This window comes from Ahaetulla prasina, chromosome 4 (assembly GCF_028640845.1).
Source record: "Ahaetulla prasina isolate Xishuangbanna chromosome 4, ASM2864084v1, whole genome shotgun sequence".
Taxonomy (NCBI): Eukaryota; Metazoa; Chordata; class Lepidosauria; order Squamata; family Colubridae; genus Ahaetulla; species Ahaetulla prasina.
The window spans coordinates 83,163,132-83,182,196 of record NC_080542.1 but is presented as its reverse complement, the minus strand read 5'-3'; the positions used below and the strand labels follow the sequence as shown (position 1 = coordinate 83,182,196).

At 39.4% G+C, this 19,065-nt stretch overlaps 1 protein-coding gene across 3 annotated transcripts in view; it reads right to left on the bottom strand.

Moving 5' to 3' along the window:
- KIAA1143 (KIAA1143 ortholog) overlaps window positions 1-19,065 on the bottom strand; it is a 49,176-nt gene that overhangs the window by 12,262 nt on the left and 17,849 nt on the right. The gene's annotated exons all lie outside the window — the stretch shown is intronic.

The following is a 19,065-nucleotide window of genomic DNA, read 5'->3' as shown; positions in this document are numbered from 1 at the left end:
CCAGAGTAAAGTCAAACTCCTCCAAAGATTCACTTCTGTGTAAACTTTCAGAAATGCAGACTTTGAATCTATTACAAAATTAAAAATGTATTAGAAAATTATTGTAAGCATTTACAAAAATTAATCAAATTCAGAGTTTAATTCAAACCCATTGGAGCAGAAAAGGATACAATCAGCTTGAATAGCATGCTGATTATTTAAAAAAAACAATAATCTTTCTGATCAAGAAGATCAGAAATTTGATTAGTGTTATCAAATCTTGGTTATAAATATTCAGATAGCCACAAGATGGCATCCAAATGTTAAGAATATGCTGCATTTTTTTTGGCTCTGTCCAGTGGTTGTGCAGATTTTGGGAATTGAATCTTGTGGGTCTGAACTTGACATGTTGTGATTTTCCCTCCCAAGACAATAAAAATGGATTCAGTCAACAATTCAGGAAGCTAGTTTCATCTATCAGGAAGTAAAGGATGAAGGTTGAGCGAATAAAGGATGAACTGATGGCAGAAACCTGAAATTCTTTCACCTGTGTTAAATCAAACTTGGTGCACACAAATTAAGGAGTCTATCAGATGCTGGTTCACTACTACCATTCAATTAAATTATACACTCCTAAAAATATGGTGGTTGCTCAGCAACACACACACACACACACACACACACACACACACACACAATCCAATTCTAATATATGATATTTATTTTCTTGGATCAGTATATGAGGATATCATTTGGGATGAAAATACAAGAGAGTAAAAATCAGCTAAGTACCTCGTCTTTTTTTTTTTAATATATAAGAAAGTTACAGCTATAATTCACAAATTTTATGTTGAAACTGCCCGTAATTTGTGTGATTTATAAATAAAACATTACCAAAATCATTACTTTTACTGGGCAACCTATGTTTTAAATAATAGACCATTTTAAAAATCAATTTTGTAATAAAAACTTACTCCAAACTACTCAGTGCAATATAATACCATGTTTTCCCAAAAATAAGACCCAATCAGAAAATAAGCCCTGATTTTTTAGGTTGCTCGTAACCCTTAAGCCTTACCCCCAAAATAAGCCCTAGTTAAAATCATCAGCCCTGATGGGGGGCTTGGCCAGCACAGCAGGCAGTGAGTGCGCAGGACCCAACAGTCTGGCAGCTGCTGCAATCCACCAGACCCTTGGCTGGCGCACGCTAGGGCTGCGCAATCTGTGCAGCATAGTTGAATCTGAGCAGAGGTGGGGAGGCATGCGATTCGGCCCACTGGACACACCATAAAGCCGCCTATCCTGTCATAGCAGCAGGCAAGCAGATAGACATATGTCGATGAAGATTCTCAGTCATTTTGTCTGGGTTGTCTGAAATTGAGTCATGGCAACTAGATTTATTTTTTTGAGACACGTTTTGCTGCCTATCCAAGCAGCTTATTCAGTCTGAGCAAGTTGGTTAGCGTGAGAAGGCAGAATCATTGGAATGTACCAACAAAGTTGAAGCATAGATGATTTCTTTTTTTTAAATATAATTGTATTTATGATTTTTTCTTTAACATCCATAAGTGCTTGGTGAACAGTGTATTATCTGGATCAATATACTTTACATACAATTCTGATAATGGTATTACCATTTAAATATACATAATCATAATTTTTCAACTTCTAGCATTTGTGTATGCATAGTAATTATAATATGTTTCAGTATACATAATACTGTTTTCTCAATTTCTACGTTTTACTTCTTTTTTCTAACACTTACTAAAATAACCACCATGTTAAAAAATATTCTATATCTATCCATCATCTCTTGCCCTTTTTAGAATTTCAACTCTTATTAACTTTTTGGTGAATCTTTCCCGCTTCTCCTCTGGTATCTTGTAACTCATGTATCATGTTTATTTGATCTAAATATTTCCTCTGCCATAGCATCTATCTCTTGTTGTCGAATCTCTAGAGCACCTATTCGCAGTTTCCCCATTGTTTTTAGGAGATCTTTCTCTTCATTCTCTTTTCTATTTTGAATTTTTAAAATATATTCTATTTGTTCCATGTTAGAAATTATTGCTATCTCTTCCATCTCTTTATCTGCTTGTATCATTTTTGGAATTATCTCCTTTATTCTTTCTTCAGCTCTTTCTAGATTCTCCTCTATTTTCTCAATTTTTTGTTCATTTTTATTGTCATTTTCAGGGTTTTTCCTAGTCTCACAGTAATCATGCATCAATTCCATCATCTCCCTATGATTCCTTTTTATATTTTCCTTAATACATTGAAACATCAATAATATTTCTTTATAGTTTGTTTTCTCTTGCTGAAACATTTTGTGAGATATTCTACCCTAATCACTGCTCAATATTCCACCAAAATTTCAATATCCAAATTGTCCAGAAACACCAAAAACACCAGTATTAATAAAATTTTAACAGTCCTAAAACCGTTCCTCAAAATCCCCTAAATTTATAGTCCTTAAAATTTTTCAATTTGAGGATGACTTCCGGGGTAACGTCATCGTGTTGCGATCTAAGAAATGGAGCTCTGTCTTCTTGGATCAATTTTCTGCGCTTGGAAGCCAGTAAAGGCAAGAACTGACCCTGAAGAGGTCGGCTCTGTAGTGGGGAAATTCTCAGCGTAACAGGGAGGTGTGCAATCCCCTGTTACGAAAAGAAGAATTCCTTGAACTTCAGCACGGAAGAGACTGGCTGTAATGGTCGGATCCGGAGGCGTAACAGCCCATTTGTATAGAGAAGGAAGCAAGAAGAGGAAAAACAGCTCAAAACATTGGTGATTAAAGACAGGACAGAGTGAGTTACTCGGCTACTTCCCCTAATTGGTGGAACTTAAAAGGTGTGACAAGGAAGTATCTAAAAGGAGGAAAAGTGGCACGTTGGGCGGTGGAGCAGAACAGTGTGAAAGAAGCTGTAGAGAGAAAAGAGGACAAGGAGTTGAAAGGAAAAGATAGGAAAGAACTTGAATTCCGGTAAAGATTGAGACTAATATGATTGAGATTTGAAAGTGAAAAAAGGTGGATTGTGGATAAAAAAAACTTAAACGATGAGGCTTGGAATGTGGATTAGAGTGACAGTAACAGTGACTGCATATTAAGAGGAACAGACATCTTGGACAAAAGAACTGGAAAGTAGCGAACGGAAGAGGATCTGATAGGGCAAGGAACTAGGAGAGTGGAGAACTTGTTTAGAACCACCAAGAAACTTTAGGCTGGGGAGATTAGAAGCCATAGGTATATATTGTGTATAGTCTCTATTTAGAAGTAAATAATATGGTATACATCTAGATTTTCTCTATTTTTATTATTCTTACTATTTGTTACATAGCATAATAACATAACATAATAACATAGTTGGAAGGGACCTTGGAGGTCTTCTAGTCCAACCCCCTGCCCAGGCAGGAAACCTTCAGACAAATGGCTATTCAACATTTTCTTAAAAATTTCCACTGTTGGTGCATTCACAACTTCTGCAGGCAAGTTGTTCCACTTATTGATTGTTCTAACTGTCAGGAAATTTCTCCTTAGTTCTAAGTTGCTTCTCTACTTGATTAGTTTCCACCCATTGCTTCTTGTTCTACCCTCAGGTGCTTTGGAGAATAGTTTGACTCCCTCTTCTTTGTGGCAACCCCTGAGATATTGGAACACTGCTATCATGTCTCCCCTAGTCCTTCTTTATATTAAACTAGACATACCGAGTTCCTGTAACAGTTCTTCATATGTTTTAGCCTCCAGTCCCCTAATCATCTTTATTGCTCTTCTCTGCAATCTTTCTAGAGTCTCAACATCTTTTTTACATCGTGGGGACCAAAATTGTTGTCTAACTGACTCTTGAAAATAGTGATATATTATAAGTAAGTGTATATAAATAGATAAAGATAATTGAAAATAGGGATAAATAATTTATATTTGGAATAATTATTATTATTGTTTCTCTTAGTCTTGTATCTTTGCCTATATACCCTTTCTTTATCTGAATTAATATACTCATGTTGATTTAGGTATTGTTAATTTAATTTATAGGGGAAACAGATATTGATAAGATTGGAAGATAGAATTAAACATCAATTATTTCTTTATTATTAACTATACTATTAACTAATTATTCTATTTAATTTTTTTTTTTAATTTGCATTTATATCCCGCCCTTCTCCGAAGACTCAGGGCGGCTTACATTATGTCAGGCAATAGTCTTCATCCATTTGTATACTATATACAAAGTCAACTTATTGCCCCCCAACAATTTGGGTCCTCATTTTACCTACCTTATAAAGGATGGAAGGCTGAGTCAACCTTGGGCCTGGTGGGACTTGAACCTGCAATATTGCAGGCAGTTGCTGTTAATAACAGGCTGCATTAACCTGTTGAGCCACCAGAGGCCCATAAATATTTAAGTATGTGATTATTCTAGTTAATGCATTCTAAAAAATTATAATTGAAAGAATATTCAATATCTAAGAGTTGATAGTAAAGATAAACTACAGGAGGAGAAAGGAAATAGAACTTTGTATGATCTTGTGGAGGAAGTTCTTTATGAAACTAGATATGTCAAATACAACAACAGTAACCAAAACTGCAAAAAAAGTTACACAAATGATTGCCTCTCGAGCAGGACAAAAGCTGATAGGGGACATGCTGGAAGGTGAGAAAGTAGGGACTTCAATTTTACAAAGCATGCAGACAACTCTGAATATGATTCAGGAGGTACTTCTAAAAACACAAGAATTGATTGGGGAAAACCATGAAGAATTTAAAAAATGACGTGGATGAGATCAAAGGCAACATAAGAAAATTAGACGAGAGAATGGAAGAAATACAAGAGTCAATGGTTAAGAATAAAGGATAAAAGTAGCGAAGAAAAGAACGGAACAGACAAAAAAAAATTTGGAAGAGACAGAAAAGAAACTGATGGCAAAGAATCGAGAACTTGAAGAGGCAATAACATTTCTGGAAATGGACAATTCCACGTTTTACTTGCGATTTCAGAATATCCAAGAAAATGAAGAAGACCTCCTGAATCTTATTGTAGAGTTGTTGGCGGGTAGTTTGAAGTTGAGTAAGAGCAAACTGCAACAGGGGATTGATGAACTGTATAGGGTGCATATTAACTATGCACGGTGGAATAAATTGCCAAGGGAGGTAGATATACGGTTTACTAAGAGGACAATTATAGATGAAATAAATAGAAGAACCCGAGACACAACAATGACATACAAAGGAAAAGAGATTCTGACTCTTAAACAAATACCCCAAAAGGTAAGAGAATAAAGGCGGAGTTAACACTTTCTCTCCTCCCAACTTATTAGATATAAAATCATGTTTAGGTGGTTGATTTCAGAGGGCTTGCTAATGACCTGGCAAGATAAAAAAATTAATTAGATACAATAGACAAGGCACAGGAGTTTTATGATCAGTTCTTAGCAATAGATGGAAAGTGAGAGTGAGGAGGAGACAGAGGTTAAGAGCCAGGAAGAAGGAAAAGAGTTGGAAATGGAAGTACAGGAGAAGATGGAAAAAGAGGAGCAGGAAAGAATAGGGACAAGGTCAAGGACACAACAGAACCGAATTTAAGAAAAAGAAACTAGGGCTGTCAGTAGAAGGTCAATGGACGAAGAAATTAAACTAATCTCGATCAACATCAATGGCTTAAACTCTCCAGCCAAAAGAAGACAAATTCTAGCTAAATTACAAAAGTATAATACAGATATCACATGCCTACAAGAAGCCCACATCAAAAGACAACAAAGGCATTTATTGGAAGCCTCTAATTAAGAAAACTTTATTCAGCTCTTGCACCACAAAAAGAGAGAGAGAGAGTAGTAGTTATATATATCAAGGATTGGTTATAACTGATGCAAATTTACGCAGATGAGGAGGGAAAAATTTTAGTAATTGAAATAATTGAAATAATGACAAGACAAAAAAAAAAAGAGATGACATTGGCGGCTATTTACGCGCCAAATATTAGACAAGGGGAATTTTATTACAAATTACATTAAAAAATAGCGGAATTGGAAAGTGAAAATATTTGTTTACTGGGAGATTTTAATTCGGTCGTAGATCCAAAGCAAGATTACAGATCGGGGAAGAAAAATAAAAAATAGAGGAAGACATTTACCGTCAACTTTTTTTGATATGGTGCAAGGGTTGAATTTAAAAGATACCTGGAGAGAACAAAATCCACAAATTAATTATCTATCTATCTATCTATCTATCTATCTATCTATCTATCTATCTATCTATCTATCTATCTATCTTTGGTTGTTCGGGTTTTCTCCCGTGTAAAATTGGAAGTGTCTTGCCAAGACACTTCCAATTTTACACGGGAGAAAACCCGAACAACCAAAGACCTATATACAAACACCCGTGAAAACCTCAGAAAACAAATATATATATATTTGTTATATATAACCCGCCCTTACTGACAAACGAGTCCCTAACACGAGGAATGACACCAGACCCACACTCACAAGGTCCACACAGGATGTCACCACCGCACATCCACCCAGAAAGCAGACCCAAACCCACACTGATCATGAAGCACGACCAAGGACCAGAAGCCAGACCGCAGCTGCAACATTAGCCATTTCAAACCCCTCCAATCCATTCATGCAGCAGACTGACACCCACTATGAAGATGTAACACGACCACAAAGCCAAACAACAGCTATGCAGCTCACCAGCTCAAATCCCCCTGCAGCACAGATTAGACTGAGCACAACCAAGCCCCCACCAACACAGGACACACCCCCAGCCAATCAGAGCACAGAAAAACCCCCATCCAATCAGAGCACAGCCAAGCTCCCACCCAATCAGTTCAAACCCCCACTAGCAGTTAAAAGGAAGAAACAGCTGCGATCACACATTGCTCCCAGAAGCACGAAGCTGAAGCCTGAAGATGACGAATGAGACTTCGTCGAAACGTCGCCAAGACACTTCCAATTTTACACGGGAGAAAACCCGAACAACCAAAGACCTATATATATATATATATATACACGCACACACACACACACACACACACACACACACACACACACACACACACACACACACACACATATATATATATATATATATATATATATATATACACATACACTTTTTATTCAAACCCACGATTCATGATCCAAACAGACAAGATTTGGATGGATTTGGAATTAAGTAAAAATATAGAGGAAGCAGAAATAGCAACTAATATATGGGCAGACCAAAACCCACTGACACTAAAATGGAGAGGAAGATCTAAACCAAGAGAAAAATGGACCATGAATCAAAAAGTAATAAAAGAAAAGAAGTATATTGAATGGATGGGAAAAGAACTGGATTTTTTCCTGCAGGAAAATTTAAATGAGGACATGACTTTACAGAACCTTTGGGATACAACCAAGGCTTATGTCAGAGGCCTGACTATTGCATATGGGGCAAGGAGAAATAGAGAAAAAAGAAAACAGCAATTGGATTTACAAGAGAAATTGGAAGAATTAGAATGTAAAAGGCAGACCTCCCCAGATAAGAGAATTAGAGAATGGACGTTGGACTTACCTGAGACGTCCTTTCTAAGAGAGGAGAAAAACGGCAGTCAGGCAAGGGTTAACTCGTCTGTCCAAGTTTCATGGATCCAGACTGCAATTCTTTTTAGCCCCGCCTCTTCTCCTGGACTCTCCAGTTTTTGGCGAAGAAGCTGACGCAGACTGATCTTGTCTTTCTGAAATGATAAACAATTAGTAACCACCCTCCCCCATATGAATAGTCCGGGCCAGAAGGGTGGGGCTGACTGCCGTTTTCCTCCTCTCTGAGAAAGGAGGTCTCAGGTAAGTCCAACATCCATTCTCCAGTTAGGTGGAAAAACAGCAGTCAGGCAAGGGACATACCAAAGCTTGATGTCCAGTAGGGTGGGTGCTGGCCAGCTGAAGAATCAAGGATTGTCGAGATCTGCAATCTGCACTCTGCAAAACCCTTCTGCCGAAAGCAGCTTCCGCTGAGGCGTAACAATAGATCTTGTAGTGCCTGATGAAGGGCGTGGGAGTAGACCAGGTAGCTGCCCTGCAGACTTCTTCCAAGGGGGCTTGGGTGGACCAAGCTGCCGACGTGGCCGCGCTGCTGGTGGAGTGTGCCGTGATGTGCTTAGGCAGGGGTAGACCATGTTTTTCATAGGCCATAGCTATTGTGGCACGTATCCATCTGCCAATGGTAGGACCAGACACCTTAGTGCCTAAGGAAGCAGGTTGGAAAGAGACGAAAAGAGCTTCTGTTCTACGGAAAACTGAAGTGCGGTGTAGATAAAACTTAAGTGCCCGACGGACATCTAACGTGTGCCATTCGTGTTCTCTTCGGTGTGTGGGCGTGGGGGAGAAGTTCGGTAGAACCAGTTCCTGAGATCGGTGAAAAAGTGAATTAACTTTGGGAATGAAGATGGGATTGAGGCATAGAATGACTCGATCTAGATGGAAGATGCATAGGTCCTTTCTTGTTGAGAGGGCTGCCAATTCCAATATGCGACGTGCCAAAGTGATGGCAATAAGGAAGGATACTTTAAACGTTAAAAGTCGTAGAGGAGTTTCCCTTAAGGGTTCAAACGGTGATCTAGTTAGGACCGTAAGTACTTTATCAAGACTCCAGGAAGGGTATCTGTGAATGATGGGAGGGTGTAAGTTGGTAGCTCCTCTTAGGAAGAGTCGGATGACAGTGTTGCTGGTGAGTGATTTTGAAGAACCATAGGTAAGTAATGACGAAATGGCAGAAACCTGTCGCCTAAGAGTGTTGGGCGTGAGGCCTGATTTCAAGCCATCCTGTAAAAACCCTATGATGTGGCCCAACTCTGGATCTGTAGGAGGAATGTCTCATTTACTGAACCAGGAAGAGAATGCTTGCCATGTGGCCTGATATATGCGGTTTGTGGATGGAGGGCGAGCCGCCTGAATTGTAGGTATGGCTTCTTGAGAAATGTTGAGTCGAGTTAGGAAACTCCGCTCAACCTCTAGGCAGTGATTTGCAACCATTGCAGTTCCGGATGGACAAGGGCGCCCTGAGTGAGAACAATTTTGTCGTCTGGAATGCGCCAAGGTTTTGCCACCGAAAGTGATAGTAGATCTGCAAACCAGGGTCTCCTGGGCCAGTGGGGAGCCAGAAGGATGATTTCAGCTGTTTCCTCCAGCAGTTTCCTGATTACTCTGGGAAGCAGGGGAAGGGGAGGAAATGCATAAAGGAGACCTGGAGGCCAAAGGCACCGTAGGGCGTCCATTGCTTCTGCTCCCGGAAATGGGAACCTTGTGAAGTATCTGGGAATTTGATGGTTTGATTGTGATGCGAACAGGTCCACTTCTGGACGACCAAAGCGGAGAGATATTTCGTGAAAGAGTGTCGGAGATAGTTTCCACTCTGCTTGGTCCAAGTTGTGCCGGCTGAGGGCATCTACCCAAACATTTGCCGGGCCGGAGATGTGAGCAGTCCGGATAGATGAAAGGTTGAGTTCGGCCTAATGACCCAACTGAACAGTCTCTGTCATTAGGGACTTGGAGTGAGTGCCTCCCCATTTGTTTATATGGGCTTTTGCTGAGGTGTTGTCCGTGAGGATGAGAATGTCGTGACCCTTCACCAGCTTGCTGAAATGAAGAAGAGCCTTGCAAACTGCTCGAAGCTCTAGCAGGTTTATGTTGTACTTTTGTTCCTGTGAGGACCAGAGGCCTTGAGCCATGTGGGGTCCGAGATGGGCTCCCCAACCTGTGAGGCTGGCATCGGTTGTGAGCGTGATCCTGTTGGGTTCCCGGAACCGACTGCCTTTGGTGATGGTGTCTGATGTCCACCATCGAAGAGAAGATACTGTCTTCTGGGAAAGACAAATCTTGGAGAGAGAATTGTCCTGCCCGTTTCGTTGGTGTGGAAGAAGAGTCCATTGCAGGGTTCTGCTGTGGAGGCGAGACCAGGGAACAATGCCAAATGTGGAAACCATTTTTCCCAACAATTGAGATAAAGCTTTCAAGGCTACAGAATGTGAATACATGACTTCAATAGCCAGGTCTCTGAGACTAGATTGGCGTTCTTGAGAAAGGAAAACCATGGATTGCACGGAATCAATGATGGCCCCCAGGTGTTGGATCTTGGTGGTGGGGGAGAGATGACTTTTTGACCAATTAATGGAAAAACCATGGGCCTGGAGGATTTGGATGGTAGTATTTAGGTCCTGTAGGGCCATTGATTCTGACCTTGACATGATGAGGATATCATCAAGGTAATATTGGATACGGATTGAGTGAGATCTGATGTGACCAATTAATGCTCCTATAACTAGAGAATACTCTGGGAGCAGAGAATAAGCCAAATGGGAGAGCTGTATATTGGAAATGTTGGCCATTGTAACAGAAGCGGAGAAATTTCCTGTGACCAGAGGCAATGGGTATATGTAAATAAGCCTCTGTTAAATCTTATAGATGAAAGGAAATCTCCAGGCTGGATGGCCTCTAAAATAGAGTGTAATGATTGCATCTTGAATTTTCGATAGGAAATATATCAATTTAAGGACTTGAGGTCGAGAATTGCTCTCCATCCCCCTGAGGATTTCCGTACTACAAATAAACATGAATAAAACCCCAGGCCCCGCTGAGGAAAAGGGACCTTCTGAATTGCTTCGATATGAAGAAGATGATCAATAGCCTGTTGCATGACTATTTGGTTAAACTTATTGCGAGATAATGGACAAGTAATGAAAACCTTCGGAGAGTTGGAGAAGAATTCTAAGAAAAGGCCCTGACGGACCGTCTGAAGCACCCAAGCGTCAGATGTGGAATTTTCCCATTGGTCGGTAAATAGGGACAGACGTCCGCCAATAGGAGGGGGAGAAGATGTACTACTTTGATTTGCGGAACCCTCTGCCCCTCCCCCCTTTAAATGGCCTTCTGGAAGAAAATTTGGAAGAAGACCTGACCTGTGTGTCCTGGTGAGAACTCCCTCTGGGCTGGTAAGGCCGTTGGTGATGTGGCTGGTAGAAACTGGAGTCTGAACCTCGAAAGGATTGAGTATGGGGGTTAGGGGTCAGTCGAGAATTGGATCTTCTGGAAAAGGAAGGGAGAATCTTCCATTTGTCTTTAGTCTCGATGAGGAGAGGGTTGAGAGTTGCACCAAACAATTTATCTCCCGAGAATGGTCCAGATGCAAGTCTCCACTTGTTTTTGACATCCACCTGCCAGTGACGGAGCCAGAGAAGCCTGTGTGCTATGATAGATGAGCCTACAGCCTTGGATGCAAAACAAGTGGAGTTGAGTGTAGCATCAGCAGAGTATTCAAGAGCCGCTATGATTTTGTTAAGGTCTTGGTGAGACCTAGAATCAGCTGTTGGTTTTCCAGCTTGTAGTTGTTTTAACCATAAAATGGTGGCTCTGTTGAAGAACGAAGCTGCTGCTGCTGCTTTAAATGACCAGGCGGCCGCTTGATGACCTTTGATCAGAACCTTTTCGGATCTCTTGTCCTTGGGACGGAGATATTCTTCAGAAGGACCCGTGATATGAGATGAAGAGGCAAGCGCCACTATGGGGCTGTCAACTGAGGGAACCTGTAATATGTCAGACATCTCTGGAGCCATATTGTATAAATGTTTGTCAAGACCACAGGGGTAAGGTCCCGAGCACGGGACACCCCATTGGCGATGTACTACGTCTGTGAAAAGCTTAGGAGCCGGAACCATGACCGTGGAAACCAACGGTTCAGAAAATAATGACGTAGAAGGATCCTCCTCAGTAAGATTGCGGTCTTTTGATGTAGACGCTTCTCCCAAGCAAGTAGTCAGTTTGGCTTTGTATAGTAATGATTTAAAGTGTTGAGGTTTAAAAAGACCGATGAAGGATGGCTGGTCTTGTTCAAGGCCCTCATCCTCTGACATAGCTTCATCCAGTAAAATATCCTCCTCTGATAAAATTTCCTGGACTGAATGATCTGGGGAATTAGCATGGTCATGTTCTGACAAAGAATATTCAGAACCTTGAGGTTCCTGTTGGATTTGGACTGAAGACTCGGAAGATCTAGGGGTCTGTTGAATGCATTGTTTCATGCTAGATCTGATAGCCTCTGCAATGAGTTCCCCAAACCCAGGGGGAAGCTGTAAACCTCCAGCAGCCATAGCGGAAGAGGAAGAAGATGGAGCCTGAGGAGGGGAGTTAGGATTTGCACTAGGGCCCTGATCAGATATGGTGTCTGACAATGTCTGAAATAGTGGGCCACTGTCCAAGGGAATAGAAGGAGGATCTGCATTGGGATGATCCGGAGACCAGTTAGAAGGAAAGGAGAGGAGGTAGCAGATATCGGTGAGAGCGCTGATTCCTCTCTAGGTTTATCCCTTGACTGAAGAGGAGGATGTGATTGAGGAGAAGCCTGCTGTTGGGCTTTAGATACAGCTTTTTCAAGGGCCTTATGCCTCCTCTTTTCTACCACAGAATGTGTGGTTAATTTGGACTTGGCCTTGTTTTCCTGGAGGCTCGTGAAGTGCCCTCCCCAGAATCCTCACGCTGAGAGGACTGGGAACTGGATGAAGGCTTCATAGAACGGTGTTTGCTAGTATCTGCAATAAATCAAGAGCCAAATACTATTATTTTTGTGCCCCCAGTAGGCTAGAACTCCTATGGAGTTAATATTGAGGCTATAGAAAAACCCGATCTGCCGTTTGAGCTCCCAAAATGGCGACCGGAGTATTTTCACGCCAAAATTGTTGGCGCTAGCGAAGGGTGGGGTAGCCGCTGAGTCAAGCTCGATGGCGGCAAAAAGGAACGGCCTCCTGTTTCCCCCCACACACACACACCAGCCGGTGACTTACGGTGAGAGGCTGGAAGAATCGCTGGAGAAAACGCTGGCCGCCAAACTTCTGAACGAAGAGGAGCGATCAAAGAGATAAGGCTCTGAACGGCAATCTACTGCGCTGAATACGCTGTTGAGCAAAGGCTGTAAGCGCAGCTAGGGCTCCACCCGATAAGATCGATCGGGGAGCAAAGCAAGCCTCTAGGCTGGAAAAGAGGCTGCTATGTTGGGAATCTGCCAGCCGGCAGCCCGAGCGCCACGAGTGGCCTTCAGCGGTTTCAGACTTTTCTTAGTCCTTCACGCTGGAACGCAATTTAGGTAAGAAGGGAAAAGTCCTGAATAAAGAGCAACCAATGAGCAGGAGCTAAGGAAAGACACGTTTGTCCAGCTAGGGATCGAGTCAAAAACTGGAGAGCCCAGGGGAAGAAGCGGGGCTAAAAAGAATTGCAGATTCAATCCGTGAAGCTTGGACAGACGAGTTAACCCTTGCCTGACGGCCGTTTTCCCACCTAACTGGAGAAGAAAGGGATCTGACTAAACATAAAATAAATTTGCTTTCCCAGGAGGAAATGGCCCAAAAGCTTAAGGCAACAAAACATTTCGAACATGCTAATAAGCTGGAAAGATGGCTGCATACAAATTAAAAAAGGATAAGGAAAAATGATCAATAGTACAACTGCAGGACGAGGAGGGGAATATCCACCATCAGTTAGATGAAATAAAGAGAATAGCCCACAATTATTTTGAAACACCTATATACCCAGGAGAAGGTAGAGGAGGAGGATATAAAGAAATACCTGAAAGATAGAAACTTTCCAACAGTACGCTTCCGGTGGCTTCCGTCTTCCCCGCAGGACGCCTGGAAAGGCGCCCCGAACCGAGATCCCGTAAAAGCTGGTGAAACTGCGAAGAACAGCTGTTAGCCGGCTTCAAAGCTTTCTCTGGATGAAAGAGTTTAGCGAAGAGCGGCTGGAGAGCAGAAGATTGCCCCAGGGGCTCTGCTTTGTTATGCGGAGCCTTGGAGGGGATCCTGCATAATTCAGCCTTGCTCCGGACTCGGTGCGACCCTGCTAATTAGGCAGGACGAGAGGAAGACGCCCACCTCTGCTCAATTGATTCCATTTTGAATACTGGAAGCAGACAGGACAAATACAAGTGATTGATCATTGGGGAAACAAGAAGAGAGCTGACTTCTATTTTTTTAAAAAAAGAAGGAAAAACTTTTCCTCACTTTGATTTAGTGAAGGAAAAAAACTGGCATCTGAGAGGAAGTGGATTGGAGGCTGCTTGTGAGAGAAAGTGAAACTGCGTCTTTGTGTATTCCAGCTGAATTGAAGCTCTCCATAGGAAGCAAGGTGACGGTTTTTATTTTACAACCTTAATTTGAGACTTCATTTAAATCAGAATGGCTTCTAAACCACCTAAAGCCCCTATAACGAGGAGGGGGTCTGAATCAAATCTGGAAGATATGTTAAAGGAACAGAATAGAGTTTCTGAAGAAAGATTTAAGGAACTTATGAAAAATATTTATGAGGTGAAGGACCAGCTTAGAGAGGAAATTAAAGAGAATAATTAACAAATTAGAGAAGATTTATTGATGGCATTTCAAGGTTTGGCAAAAAATTTGGAAGTAATAGAAGATAAAATGGAAGAAATTAGTCAAACGAATCAGTATTTGGAAAATAAAGTGGGAGAATTGCAAAATAAATTGGATAAAAATGAAGATCATGTGGTGGTGTTACAATATAAGGCGAGGGAGAAGGCTTTGAGAATTAGGGGCCTTCAAGAACAGAAGGAAGAAGATCTTTAAAAAGTTATTTCAGAAGCTTTAGCTGAAATGTTAGGACTGGACCCTCGAGATGTTGCTTTTCAAATTGATAAGGCATATAGAGTTAATTCATGGGTAGCGAGGCAGAAAAAGCTCCCAAGAGATATTGTAATTTACTTTTTGACCACCACAATGAGAAATCAGATTTTGCAGGCTACATACAAAAAGAAATTACAAATAGGAGATCAGGAGGTGTTGGTCCTGAAAGAGATTTCTGCTAAAATGTTAAAGGATAGGAGGGATTTTAGATTTTTTACACAAGAGCTCAAGAAACATCAGATTCAATACAGATGGGAGGTGCCAATTGGTTTAACAGTGTTTTTTCAGGGCAGGAAATATCGAATTTATACAGAGCTTAAAGCAAAAGATTTTATTTTTAATGTGTTGAAAGTGGATGTAGAAGCAGTGGATAAAAGCCTTCAAGAGGGACAAATGAGAGAGGAGGCTGAAATGGCACCTGTGATGTCATTATCTCAAGAACAACCTCAAGAACAAAGAATGACAAGGAAAGCTATTAAGCATAAGGAGAAAGAGGAACAACTACAAAGAAAGGAATGGGATATTACTTCTGAAGCTGTGGGAGGAGCTAGGCCGAAGAGTGAGAGTTTTCAGCTGATTGCTCAGAGGCTTCGAGATGCCAGTGATGGCAAATAAATTTCTGACATGGAATGTTAATGGTTTGAATTCAGCACAGAAAAGAAGAAAAATGTTTCATTATTTGAAACAATGTAAAAATGATGTGATTTGTTTGTAAGAGACACATATAAAATTATCAGATCAGAAATATTTGATTAACTCAAAATTAGGTAAAGCTCAGGCAAAATTAGGGATAGCTCAGGCAATAGAGAAGCCTGTTATTAGAACACAAAGCCTGCAATTACTGCAGGTTCGAGCCCGGCCCAAGGTTGACTCAGCCTTCCACCCTTTATAAGATAGGTAAAATGAGGACCCAGATTGTTGGGGGGGCAATAAGTTGACTTTGTAAAAAATATACAAATAGAATGAGACTATTGCCTTATACATTGTAAGCCGCCCTGAGTCTTTGGAGAAGGGCGGGGTATAAATGTAAACAAAAACAAAAAAACATTTTGTTTCTTCATCTTCGAATAAGAAAAATGGTGTAGTGATATACACTTGAAATTAAATATACGAGCTAAATTAATTGAAGCGGATACTCAAGGAAGATATATAGCTTTTGAATTGGTATTAGAAGGAAAAAAAACACTTTTGATTGGTATTTACGCACCTAATCAACAACAAGAAAATTTTTATAAATTGTTACATGAAAAATTGACTTCTTGGGATTTTAAAACGTTTATCATATTAGGAGATTTGAATGGTGTAATGGATATTAAAAAAGACAAGAAAACTCTAAGAATTTTCCTATGCATGCAAGATTGCCTAAATCTTGTTTTGAGATGATGGAAGATCTTGAGTTGAGAGATATTTGGAGAATACAGAATTTTGAAGACAGAGATTATACTTATTTTTCGGATAGACATCAATCTTTTTCATGTATTGATTTTTTATTAATTACTAATGACTTGCTTTCTAGCGTTAAGAAAACGAAGATATTTCCAAGGTGTTTAACTGATTATAGTCCAGTATGGATGGAATTGCAACAAGAAGGAGGCAGAAGATCATGGAGAATAAATGAGAATTTGTTTAAATATGAGTATAATGTAAATCAACGTAACAAACAAATGAAAGAATTTTTTGATTATAATTTGAATAAGGGAACTTCGATAGAAATGGTTTGGCACGCCAGCAAGGCCTTTATGAGAGGTGTTTTAATATATACGAATAATAGACAGAGGAGAAAATTACAAAAACAGCGTAGGTATTTAGAAGAGGAAATTCAGAGGAAACAACAATTATTGGTATATAATCCACATGATTCAAAAATTAGGGATGTGATAAGGATAATACAGAGTCGATTTAATATGTTAATGGCAGACCAGGTGGCAACAAATATACAATATGCTAAACATAATACTTTTTGTAATGCTAATAAATCAGGGAGGTGGCTGGCTTATATGTTAAGGAAAAAACAGAAAGCACGTACTTTTGAAAGAATTGAATACAAGGGTAAGGTGAGATTTCAACAGGATAAAATTAAAAAAGCTTTCCTGGAATATTGTACAAATTTATATGCTAGAGATACAATATTGAATATCGATATTGATAAATATTTGAAAGAATACAAGGTCAAAGGTTTAACTAGTGAACAAAGGGAAGAGTTGAATCGGCCTATAACTTCTGAAGAAATTATTTTGGTGATAATTAGAAGCAGGGAAATCCCCGGGCACAGATGGAGTAACAGCAATATATTATAAAAATGTACACGATGAGATAGTCGGTCCACTTAAGGAGGTATTTAATCAGATACAGATGGGAGGGGGCGTGCCACCATCATGGAGGACTACTTTTATTTCACTGATACCAAAAGAGGATCAGGATTGTACAAAGCCTGGGAAGTATAGACCGATTTCACTCTTGAATAATGATTATAAGATTTTTGCGAAAATATTGGCAAATAGGTTAATGGAAATTGTACAACAAAGGATTCATACTGATCAGTCTGGTTTTATAAAGGGGAGACAAATGAGGAACAATGTTAGGCAGATAGTGAATTTATTGGAATATTTGGATAAGAAAAATCAGATTCCAGCAGCGTTTATTTTTCTGGATGCAGAGAAAGCTTTTGATCGTTTGCATTGGGAATTATTATTCAAATTAACAGACAAAATGCAATTTGGAAATGGTTTTATAAGAATACTTAGGGCAATTTATGAAGAGCAAACAGCGCAGATAATAATTAATGGTAGTTTGACAGATAGTTTTAAAATTGCGAAAGGAACGAGGTAGGGGTGTCCTTTATCACCTTTATTGTTTATTTTGTCTTTGGAACCTTTATTGGATAAGATAAGAGAGTTAAGGGAGATAGAGGGTATTAGAATTAGAAGACATGAATATAAAGTCAGAGCATTTGCAGATGATTTGGTTGTTATGTTGACTCAGCCTATAAATTTGAGTGTATATTTGTTGGAAGTAATTAATCAATATGGAAGGGTCTCAGGGTTTAAAGTGAATCAAAATAGAACAAAAGTGTTAACCAAAAATATGATTAAGAACCAGAAAGAAAAACTAGAGGAAATAACAGGATTTGAAATTGTAAAAAAGGTTAAATATTTAGAGTCTTTCTTACTTCATCAAATGTAAAATTGTATAAGAATAATTATGATGAAAATTCAGAAGGAAATGAATACTTGGAAAAAATTACAATTATCTTTGTTGGGGAGAATAGCAGCTATAAAAATGAATGTTTTACCTAAATTCTTGTTCTTGTTTCAGATGATACCAATAATTAAGAAAGATAAAAATTTGGAAGAATGGCAGATTGGAATTAATAAATTTATATGGGAAGGGAAAAAAGCGAGAGTCAAAATGAAAATAATGCAAGATACACGGGAAAGAGGAGGATTAAAAATGCCTAATTTAAAACTATATTATGAAGCAGTTGTTCTTTCAGTTAATAAGTGATTGGTTTCATTTGACGGAGGAAAGGATTTTGAATATAGAAGGTTATGATTTATTATATGGTTGGCATGCATATTTATTGTATGATAAGAAAGTAGATAAAGCTTTTAAGAATCACGTGTTGAGAATTTCGCTTCTGCGTGTCTGGAAAAAATATTATTATAATTTAAATTATAAAATTCCTATATGGGCAAGTCCTCGGCATGCAGTAGAGAATATAAATATAGAACAGGAACAAGAAATGATTACTTATAACGATCTTTTATATAATGAGAGGGGAAATCTACGACTAAAATCTTTGGATACATTAAAAGAAGAAGGGAGGAATTATACTTGGTTTCAATATGGACAGTTAAAGGCTAGATGGAAAGAAGATCAGAAAATTGGTATTATTCAAAATGAAGAAAATTTGGTTAAACAAATTAGAAATCAAACCCAGGGGCATATAAAGAGATTGTATACTGTGTTGATAGAAATAGATTCTGAAAGAGATTTAATAAAGGATTGTATGATAAAATGGGCACAGAATATTCAAGAACCAATAATGTTGGAAACATGGGAAAAAAATTGGGTTAGAAATGTTAAATTTACGCAAGCGCAGAATTTAAGGGAAAATTTTTATAAGATGTTTTATAGATGGCATTTAGATCCTAAGAAATTATCATGTATGTATCCAGATATGCAAGCGAAATGTTGGAGATGTAATTGTGATGATGCTACATATTTTCATGTATGGTGGACTTGTAAGAAAATTAAGTCTTTCTGGATAAGAATTTGGTGGATTATGCAGAATGTTCTGAAGAAGAAGATAAAGTTCCTACCGCAATTTTTCCTTTTGGGAATAACAACGGACTGTACAGTGATTGAGACTAAGTTGATTTTGAACTTAATAACAGCAGCAAGACTGTTGATTGGACAATATTGG